General features: G+C 48.2%; 1 long non-coding RNA gene across 1 annotated transcript; it reads right to left on the bottom strand.

Moving 5' to 3' along the window:
- Positions 1 to 5,032: 5,032 nt before the first annotated feature.
- LOC311121774 lies at positions 5,033 to 10,341 on the bottom strand. Its single transcript, XR_014612350.1, has 3 exons — positions 10,255 to 10,341; positions 7,936 to 8,184; positions 5,033 to 7,468 (listed from the first exon to the last, which is right to left on the bottom strand). It is a non-coding gene; the product is annotated as an uncharacterized lncRNA (long non-coding RNA).
- Positions 10,342 to 10,655: the final 314 nt, after the last annotated feature.

Here is a 10,655-nt window from a genome sequence, read left to right on the forward strand (position 1 = left end):
CCAACCACTGGGCTTCCTCACTACATCCACCATAGGGGTCAGTCGGCGTGCACCAACCACTGGGCTTCCTCACGCCATCCACCATAGGGGTCAGTCGGCGTGCACCAACCACTGGGCCTCCTCACGCCATCCACCATAGGGGTCAGTCGGCGTGCACCAACCACTGGGCTTCCTCACGCCATCCACCATTGGGGTCAGTCGGCGTGCACCAACCACTGGGCTTCCTCACGCCATCCACCATAGGGGTCAGTCCACGTGCACCAACCACTGGGCTTCCTCACTCCATCGACCATAGGGGTCGGTCGGCGTGCACCTACCACTGGGCTTCCTCACTCCATCCACCATAGGGGTCAGTCGGCGTGCACCAACCACTGGGCTTCCTCACTCCATCCACCATAGGGGTCAGTCGGCGTGCACCAACCACTGGGCTTCCTCACTCCATCCACCATAGGGGTCAGTCGGCATGCACCAGCCACTGGGCTTCCTCACTCCATCCACCATAGGGGTCAGTCGCCGTGCACCAACCACTGGGCTTCCTCACTCCATCCATCATAGGGGTCAGTCGCCGTGCACCAACCACTGGGCTTCCTCACGCCATCCACCATACGGGTCAGTCGGCGCGCACCAACCACTGGGCTTCCTCAATCCATCCACCATACGGGTCAGTCGGCGTGCACCAACCACTGGGCTTCCTCACTCCTTCCACCATAGGGGTCGGTCGGCGTGCACCAACCACTGGGCTTCCTCACTCCATCCACCATAGGGGTCGGTCGGCGTGCACCAACCACTGGGCTTCCTCACTCCATCCACCATAGGGGTCAGTCGGCGTGCACCAACCACTGGGCTTCCTCACTCCATCCACCATAGGGGTCAGTCGGCGTGCACCAACCACTGAGATTCCACACTCCATCCACCAAACGGGTCAGTCGGCGTGCACCAACCACTGAGCTTCCACACTCCATCCACCAAACGGGTCAGTCGGCGTGCACCAACCGCTGGGCTTCCTCACTCCATCCACCATAGGGGTCGGTCGGCGTGCACCAACCACTGGGCTTCCTCACTCCATCCACCATAGGGGTCAGTCGGCGTGCACCAACCACTGGGCTTCCTCACTCCATCCACCATAGGGGTCAGTCGGCGTGCACCAACCACTGGGCTTCCTCACTCCATCCACCATAGGGGTCAGTCGGCATGCACCAACCACTGGGCTTCCTCACTTCATCCACCATAGGGATCTGTCGCCATGCACCAACCACTGGGCTTCCTCACTCCATCCACCATAGGGGTAAGTCGCCGTGCACCAACCACTGGGCTTCCTCACGCCATCCACCATAGGGGTCAGTCGGCGTGCACCAACCACTGGGCTTCCTCACTCCATCCACCATATAGGTCAGTCGGCGTGCACCAACCACTGGGCTTCCTCACTCCATCCACCATAGGGGTCAGTCGGCGTGCACCAACCACTGGGCTTCCTCACTCCATCCACCATACGGGTCAGTCGGCGTGCACTAACCACTGGGCTTCCTCACTCCATCCACCATAGGGGTCAGTCGGCGTGCACCAACCACTGGGCTTCCTCACTCCATCCACCATAGGGGTCAGTCGGCGTGCACCAACCACTAGGCTTCCTCACTCCATCCACCATAGGGGTCAGTCGGCGTGCACCAACCACTGGGCTTCCTCACTCCATCCACCATACGGGTCAGTCGGCGTGCACCAACCACTGGGCTTCCTCACTCCATCCACCATAGGGGTCAGTCGCCGTGCACCAACCACTGGGCTTCCTCACTCCATCCACCATAGGGGTCAGTCGCCGTGCACCAACCACTGGGCTTTCTCACGCCATCCACCATAGGGGTCAGTCGGCGTGCACCAACCACTGGGCTTCCTCACTCCATTCACCATATGGGTCAGTCGGCGTGCACCAACCACTGGGCTTCCTCACTCCATCCACCATAGGGGTCAGTCGGCGTGCACCAACTACTGGGCTTCCTCACTCCATCCACCATAGGGGTCGGTCGGCGTGCACCAACCACTGGGCTTCCTCACTCCATCCACCATACGGGTCGGTCGGCGTGCACCAACCACTGGGCTTCCTCACTCCATCCACCATAGGGGTCGGTCGCCGTGCACCAACCCCTGGGCTTCCTCACTCCATCCACCATAGGGGTCGGTCGGCGTGCACCAACCCCTGGGCTTCCTCACTCCATCCACCATAGGGGTCGGTCGGCGTGCACCAACCCCTGGGCTTCCTCACTCCATCCACCATACGGGTCAGTCGGCGTGCACCAACCACTGGGCTTCCTCACTCCATCCACCATAGGGGTCAGTCGCCGTGCACCAACCACTGGGCTTCCTCACTCCATCCACCATAGGGGTCAGTCGCCGTGCACCAACCACTGGGCTTTCTCACGCCATCCACCATAGGGGTCAGTCGGCGTGCACCAACCACTGGGCTTCCTCACTCCATTCACCATATGGGTCAGTCGGCGTGCACCAACCACTGGGCTTCCTCACTCCATCCACCATAGGGGTCAGTCGGCGTGCACCAACTACTGGGCTTCCTCACTCCATCCACCATAGGGGTCGGTCGGCGTGCACCAACCACTGGGCTTCCTCACTCCATCCACCATACGGGTCGGTCGGCGTGCACCAACCACTGGGCTTCCTCACTCCATCCACCATAGGGGTCGGTCGCCGTGCACCAACCCCTGGGCTTCCTCACTCCATCCACCATAGGGGTCGGTCGGCGTGCACCAACCCCTGGGCTTCCTCACTCCATCCACCATAGGGGTCGGTCGGCGTGCACCAACCCCTGGGCTTCCTCACTCCATCCACCATAGGGGTCGGTCGGCGTGCACCAACCACTGGGCTTCCTCACTCCATCCACCATAGGGGTCGGTCGGCGTGCACCAACCACTGGGCTTCCACACTCCATCCACCATAGGGGTCGGTCGGCGTGCACCAACCACTGGGCTTCCACACTCCATCCACCATAGGGGTCGGTCGGCGTGCACCAACCACTGGGCTTCCTCACTCCATCCACCATAGGGGTCGGTCGGCGTGCACCAACCACTGGGCTTCCTCACTCCATCCACCATAAGGGTCAGTCGGAGTGCACCAACCACTGGGCTTCCTCACTCCATCCACCATAGGGGTCAGTCGGCGTGCACCAACCACTGGGCTTCCTCACTCCATCCACCATAGCGGTCAGTCGGCGTGCACCAACCACTGGGCTTCCTCACTCCATCCACCATACGGTTCAGTCGGCGTGCACCAACCACTGGGCTTCCTCACTCCATCCACCATAGGGGTCAGTCAGCGTGCACCAACCACTGGGCTTCCTCACTCCATCCACCAAACGGGTCAGTCGGCGTGCACCAACCACTGGGCTTCCTCACTCCATCCACCATAGGAGTCAGTCGGCGTGCACCAACCACTGGGCTTCCTCACGCCATCCACCATACGGGTCAGTCGGCGTGCACCAACCAATGCCTCTACTTCTTCAGTTACATCCTCTGCACTCACTTCTAGCGCCACTCCAGAGATAACCCCCATGATATGCGCCCTGGTTCGCAGATCCACACACGACACACCAATATTTTTTTTAGGTGCAAAGCACATTCCTTCTGCTCCTCTGACATATAAAACCCCCCAAAACAAACCCATTTCTTATTTTCACTGACGCCACCTCATCTAATTATCTATTTCATGGAGACTTCAACCGGATCACCCAGATATCCCTTCAACCTGGCATTTCTGCTTTCCACAACCCGAGTCATGTTGACAACCTTACCTATGAAAGCTATGGAGTCAAATGTATTCACTATCAACGTGTCCAGTTATAGTGCTTTCTTTACGCCTGCCCGGATCTTCCTGTTCCCCCACTACCACAGTGCAACACCGACATCTATTGGACTGACTACTTCTTCTTCTCTGGTATAATGACGTTCACACAAACGTAATGTGTCTGCTGCCACCTACTGTACGATTAGTAAACTGGAGATAAAATAAAAGTCCATTGCGGTAAAGGAGGCAAAAACGACAGACAAAATACAAAAATAGATCTATCAAAAACCCTTCCCACTCCTTCAGTCCCAGTCCAATCCAAATCACATCCCTACACAGTCTCATGGGCCTCAGAGGGGGAACATCTTCAGTCAGGATTCCCTGCAATGCTTCCACTGTTAATTCCTGAAGAGTCAAAAACCTGTCCAGTTTCTTAAGAGTTCTTGTTCATTTGGGCAGTAGAATTACCGCCTGCGCAATTAACGCCACAAAATTCACCTTCTTTACAATCAGTGTATCAGTATCCCTCAACTGGTGAACGACATTCTTTATCCCAACAGGCTGCGGGTCATCCGCTACCACAGCTTCCTCAGCTCCACTCGCTCTTTCAACTACTTCCCACGCCTCCCTGTAGGAGAACTGCTGTACAGCCCAGATCCTTGTTACTTCAAACTCCTTCACCCTAGCAGGGTGCTCCAGGAATTCGTCAACGTGACTTTCACCAAAATTGCTACACCGCACAGTCATCGATTCCATCGGCACCCACTTGATGCATGGCCATTTAAATCGGTACTCTGCTCTGAAAATCAAAGCACTCCACTTCAGATGTCGACATTTTACGAAGCCACAAAAAACTCTCTCCTTCTGCTCTTCTGAGACGCATGAAATCAAAACCAAACCACTACTGGTCCCTCTGACTGAAGACCTTTCCTACTGCCTCCTTTACCCTCTTCCTGACCTCAAATGGGTCTCCCCAAAAATACAGAATTGTTGACGCACTCCGACAAGAAACGATGTTCGTTTACAACTTTTGGCCTTTTAGCTCCATGTTCCATTCATTCTTACCAACTTCCCTCCACCGCGCGCCATCAGAATCAAACAGCACTTCCTCCATATTTTCCTCCCAACAACCCCACACCTGCTACGGACTAACTCCTACATGTAAACTATTGCATGTAGAATACCAAAGTGAAATGGATTAGCTAGAAAAAAGAAACATAGTTTTATTTTATTTCTTTATGTTAGGAGTCTAAGTTTTTTTAAATATTACATATGCATTAGTGAGAATACTGGTGGCTGGCAAATTGGCTTGTCCCCATGGTGATGTGGAGGTGTAGTGACGTTTTTAGTAGATAAATAGACATATACATTTTGAATTCCATGAATCAAACAAAAGCATATTTACTGTATAGAAAACGATAAAACAAAGGTTGACCAGCACAAATTTATGTAGAACATTTTTTTTTAAATTAGCAGATCAATTAAGTTCATTAGTTATCCAAATACATGAATCAATGGAAAAAAATTTCCAGAAATGTTCCATATGCACAAAAAGCTTATTTCTCTCAAATGTTGTGCACAAGTTTGTTTCCATCCCTGTTAGTGAGCATTTCTCCTTTGCCAAGATAATCCATCCACCTGACAGGTGTGGTATATCAAGAAGCTGATTAAACAGCATGATCATTACACAGATGCACCTTGTGCTGGAGACAATAAAAGGCCACACAACACAATGTCACAGATGTCTCAAGTTTTGAGGGCGCGTGCAATTGTCATGATGACTGCAGGAATATCCACCAGAGCTGTTGCCAGAAAATTCAATGTTTATTTCTCTACCATAAGCCACCTCCAACGTCGTTTTAGAGAATTTGGCAGTACGTCCAACCCGCCTCACAACCGCAGACCACATGTAACCACGTCAGCCCAGGACCTCCACATCCGGCTTCTTCACCTGTAGGATTGTCTGAGGGGAGGGGGATGGGGTGCTGAGTAGTATTTCTGTCTGTAATAAAGACCTTTTGTGGGGAAAAACTCATTCTGATTGGCTGGGCCTTGCTCCCAAGTGGGTCACCCATGGCTGCGCCCCTGGCCAGTCATATGAAATCCATAAATTAGGGCCTAATTTATTTATTTCAATTGACAGATTTCATTTTATGAACTAACTCAGCAAAATCTTGGAAATTGTTGCATGTTGCGTTTCAATTTTTGTTCAGTATAATACGACTTGTAGGACGTATCGTATGTTACGAATTAAAATGTGTATGTTCTGTTACGCATTGCTATTCATACAATATGTTACGAACTTGTAATATGTATGATATGTTATGGATTCCAATGTGTTGTTGCTAACGTTAGCTAGGTTAGGGGTTTAAGGTAGGGTTAAATGGGGATAGGGGAAGGGGGAAGGGTTAGCTAACATGCTAAGTAGTTGCATGCTAAGCTAACATGCTAAGTAATAGCTAAAAAGTAGTAAGTTGTTGCAAAGTTGCTAATTAGCTAAAATGCTAAAGTCCTCCGTGATGAGATTCAAACACGCAACCTTTGGCTAGACGTTTGCGTTAACACGCCCACCCATCCACAGAGCAGGAGTACGGCTTCTCTCCTGCGTGTATACGTTGGTGTGTTTTTAAGCTGCCCACTTAGAACTCTCCCCACAGACAGAGTCAGACCAGGCTGAGAGGGAAGCGGTACCGCCCAATCAACTGGCAGACTATAGTGTTTGTTTTCAAAATGTGACAAACAATAGGATTGCAATAGAGTGTTCTATTTCATCCAATTCAACGTTACAACTGCTTTTATGAAATGAGAATTAAGTAATGGAGTGACTAATCTTAGCAGGTCTTAGAGAACTGATGTGGCTTTTCTCCTTGATGTAGACGTTGGTGTGTTTTTAAGTTGCTCTGCTGAGAGAAACTCCTCCCACAGTCAGAGCAGATGTAAGGCTTCTCTCCTGTGTGTGTTCTCTGATGAACTTTTAGGTCAGTTGATGTTGTGAAGCATTTTACACAGTCAGAGCAGACGTAAGGCTTCTCTCCTGTGTGTGCTCTCTGATGTACTTTTAGGTCAGTTGATGTTTTGAAGCATTTTACACAGTCAGAGCAGACGTAAGGCTTCTCTCCTGTGTGTGTTCTCTGATGAAGCTTTAGGTCAGTTGATGTTTTAAAACATTTTCCACAGTCAGAGCAGAAGTAAGGCTTCTCTCCTGTGTGTGCTCTCTGATGTACTTTTAGCTGAGTTGATGTTGTGAAGCATTTTACACAGTCAGAGCATACGTAAGGCTTCTCTCCTGTGTGTGCTCTCTGATGTACTTTTAGCTCAGTTGATGTTTTGAAGCATTTTACACAGTCAGAGCAGGAGTAAGGGTTTTCTCCTGTATGTATACGTTCATGTGTTTTTAAGGTATCCAATCGGGAGAAACTCCTCCCACAGTCAGAGCAGAAGTAAGGCTTCTCTCCTTTATGTATGCGCTCATGTGTTTTTAAGTTATCCAATCGGGAGAAACTCTTCCCACAGTCAGAGCAGGAGTAAAGCTTCTCTCCTGTGTGTATTTTTAGGTGTCTTTTTAGCTTTGATAGAATTGGGAAAATCTCCTCACAATGTGGGCAGTGGTGAGACCTCTTAGCTCTGTGATCTTCCTGCTGTTGCTCTCTGGATGTAGAGAATGTCTCAACATGGTCTCCTGTGTGAACATCATCAGAAGAACCAGTCAGTTGGTGCGATATACATGTCAATCAAATGTATTTTACGAAGCCCATTTTTAAATCAGCAGTTGTCACATAGTGCTTTACAGAAACCCAGCCTAAAACCCCAAAAGAGCAAGCAATGCAGATGTAGAAGCACAGTGGCCACGAAAAACTCCCTAGAAAGGTAGCAACCTCGGAAACAAACCTAAAGAGGAACCAGGCTCTGAGTGGTGGCAAGTCCTCTTCTGGCTGTACCATAAGACATATGAATTTATATAAGTAGGCTGTACAATTACAAAAGGGGAATAAACCTATTCTAAAACTGGGTAGGAGTCAAAAACTAAAAAGGGGACAAGGTCATGAAAATGATGAGCCATATCATCCTCTACTCACCATCACGAGGGTTAGTAACTACACAGACTCATTTCATAGAACAACAAACTTAGATAGAACCTGCTCTTACTCTGAGAAACAGATTTCCCAACCTTATCCTCCTCTTCTTCATCTTTAATGTTGACATTCAGCTCCAGTGTTTGACTGCAGTCTTCCAGCTTCACTGATGCCATCTCTGGATCCTGCAGTGCAAACTGGGCTCCACTGTCACAATCAGGAACCAGTGACTGTAGGTTTGGACTCAGTGTGGAAGGAGAGAGGCAGGCTGGGTTTGTCCTCACTGTTGATGTTACCGGCCTCAGACCTAATTATAGTCGTCCTGTAGTAATAATGAGACACAGACACTAAAGTTATTGTCTTGACAGTTCTGGCACTTTCTGTATTCTCAAAAAATATATTATATTTTTATTGTTAATCTAATTTCCATATATCAGGTAACTAATCATTGACAACAAAACATTCATTTATTCACATAAAGTGGGTGCACTTAAATTCACATAAATGACTCAAAAACCATTTAGTACAAGGTTGCAGTTTGTTCTAGGCAGCACTATGTTCTATTTTCCTGAATAACCTTGTCTTCATTGTATTATTTAGTGTTTCTGTATTTTTTTGTGTTATTAAACAACTGACGTCGGTTCAATTACTAGAATTCCATTTCGTTTTTTTGTGTGAGCCCAATGCGCCGTCTTTCTAGAGAGAAATCAAATCATTAACGAGAGAAATCAAGTCAGGAACTACAGTATGTGGTACGCTGGGCTAAAGTGAGTTGTAGTTCTCAGTAAGCAAATATTCAACCTAGTTCAGTGCAGAAACGTGGTAATTCACTACAATGACCATAATCCATTGCGCCTGTTTCCCCCCTCCCCGACTCGGAAAGATACAGATCTCTAGAAGGGTACTTTTACGTCTGCTACGTTAGATTAGATACACACAGACAGCATGAGAGAGGAATGTAAACACAATCACGAGAGGGAGAGAGAGTTCGTGAAGGAATGCCTTATCTTTCTTTGAAGAACTAGTAAAATGATTGACAGACAGCTCTTAGGCAGTCTAGCTAAATAGGTTAATTAAAGGCCATACTGTACTGACCATAATCAATTGCGCCTGTTTTTAGGATGATTAAAGACAGTACAGTATGGGAAGCAGATGATGATAGATGGTCTGGCTGGCTGACAGCTACTGCCTGAGCAGAGGACCTTAAGGAATAAAAAACTATCAAGTAATCAAATAGAAACTAAGTATACTGAACAAAAATATAAACGCAACATGCAACAATTTCAACGTTTTTACTGAGTTACTGTTCATATAAGGAAATCAGTCAATTTAAATACATTCATTAGGCCCTAATCTATGGATTTCTCATGACTGGAAAGGGGTGCATTTTGTATTTGTATTTATTATGGATCCCCATTAGCTGCTGCAAGCAGCTACTCTTCCTGGGGTCCAGCAAAATTAAGGCAGTTTATACAATTTTAAAAACATGGGAGGACCACCCAATCCAATTAGTCAACTGCCCAAAAAGACGCACAGATTATGTTCTCTCTATTGCACTATCTGGACAAAAGGTACACCTACGTAAGAATGTTGTTCATTGACTACAGCTCAGCGTTCAACACCATTGTGCCCTCCAAGCTCATCACTAAGTTAAGGACCCTGGGACTGAACACCTCCCTCTGCAACTGGCTCCTGGACTTCCTGACGAGCCGCCCCCAGGTGGTGAGGGTAGGCAACAACACATCCTCCACGCTGACCTTTAACACGGGGCCTCTCAGGGGCGCATGCTCCCAGACTTCCTGTTCACCCACGACTTCAACACCATCATTAATGTGGTCCTCTGTAGCTCAATTGGTAGAGCATGGTGCTTTTAACGCCAGTGTAGTGGGTTCGATCCCCGCGACCACCCATACATAAAAATGTATGCACGCATAATTGTAAGTTGCTTTGGATATATTATTATATTATTATTACGTTTGCTGACGGTGGTAAGCAACTGAATGTGTCTGAATATTACTACACATGTAGAAAACTGATAATCATTACATTCAGCTTGAAAACAGTAGTGCAACCGTGAAATTGTCTATCTGATGCACCCGCACTGAGGTCCGTTGACGCTGACCGAGAGCCGCCGCCATTTTACCGTTAAAAACAATGTATCCAAAAAAAACAATAACATGTAAAACCAATTCAGCAATCTCAAATAAATGGATTCTTTATGAAATTATCTTGACTAAATAATGTTTCATTCCCTCAGAAACCCAGTCTCCAGCGATGTGACTTTTCACGTTCTTTACTCGGTTTGACACAAACATACCTTGACGGATTTGTTAACTAGCATGTTATGACATGATCTTTCGATATTATAAAGTTTAAACGCGCTATTACATACCTGTATTAATACATTTGAAACGGACACAAAAGCTATCGTCTTCACAGCACAGTTCTACTGCTTCTTCTTCTTCAAGGTTTTATGGCCGAGTTGGACTATTGCCGCCACCTACTGTTTGAATGTTAAATGACTAGACAGAGGCATTGATGCGAGTAACCAGTCTTGTTCAGTATATTACAACACATCCGGGTATCTCAAGTACACAGGTAAAACACTGGAGTTGCAATAATTAACATTTACCAACAGATGGAATCATTGTGCCATCTTCCACCCATAACACCTACTGTCGTCTTCTTCTTCTTCTTCTTCTTCAATGAGGTTTAACGGCGGTTGGCATCCAATTTGTTGCATTACTCCTGAGTGGCGCAGTGGTCTAAGGCACTGCATCGCAGTGCTAACTG

The sequence above is a fragment of the Coregonus lavaretus genome (genome assembly GCF_964263955.1).
Source record: "Coregonus lavaretus genome assembly, contig: HAP1_SCAFFOLD_312, whole genome shotgun sequence".
NCBI classification, from domain to species: domain Eukaryota; kingdom Metazoa; phylum Chordata; class Actinopteri; order Salmoniformes; family Salmonidae; genus Coregonus; species Coregonus lavaretus.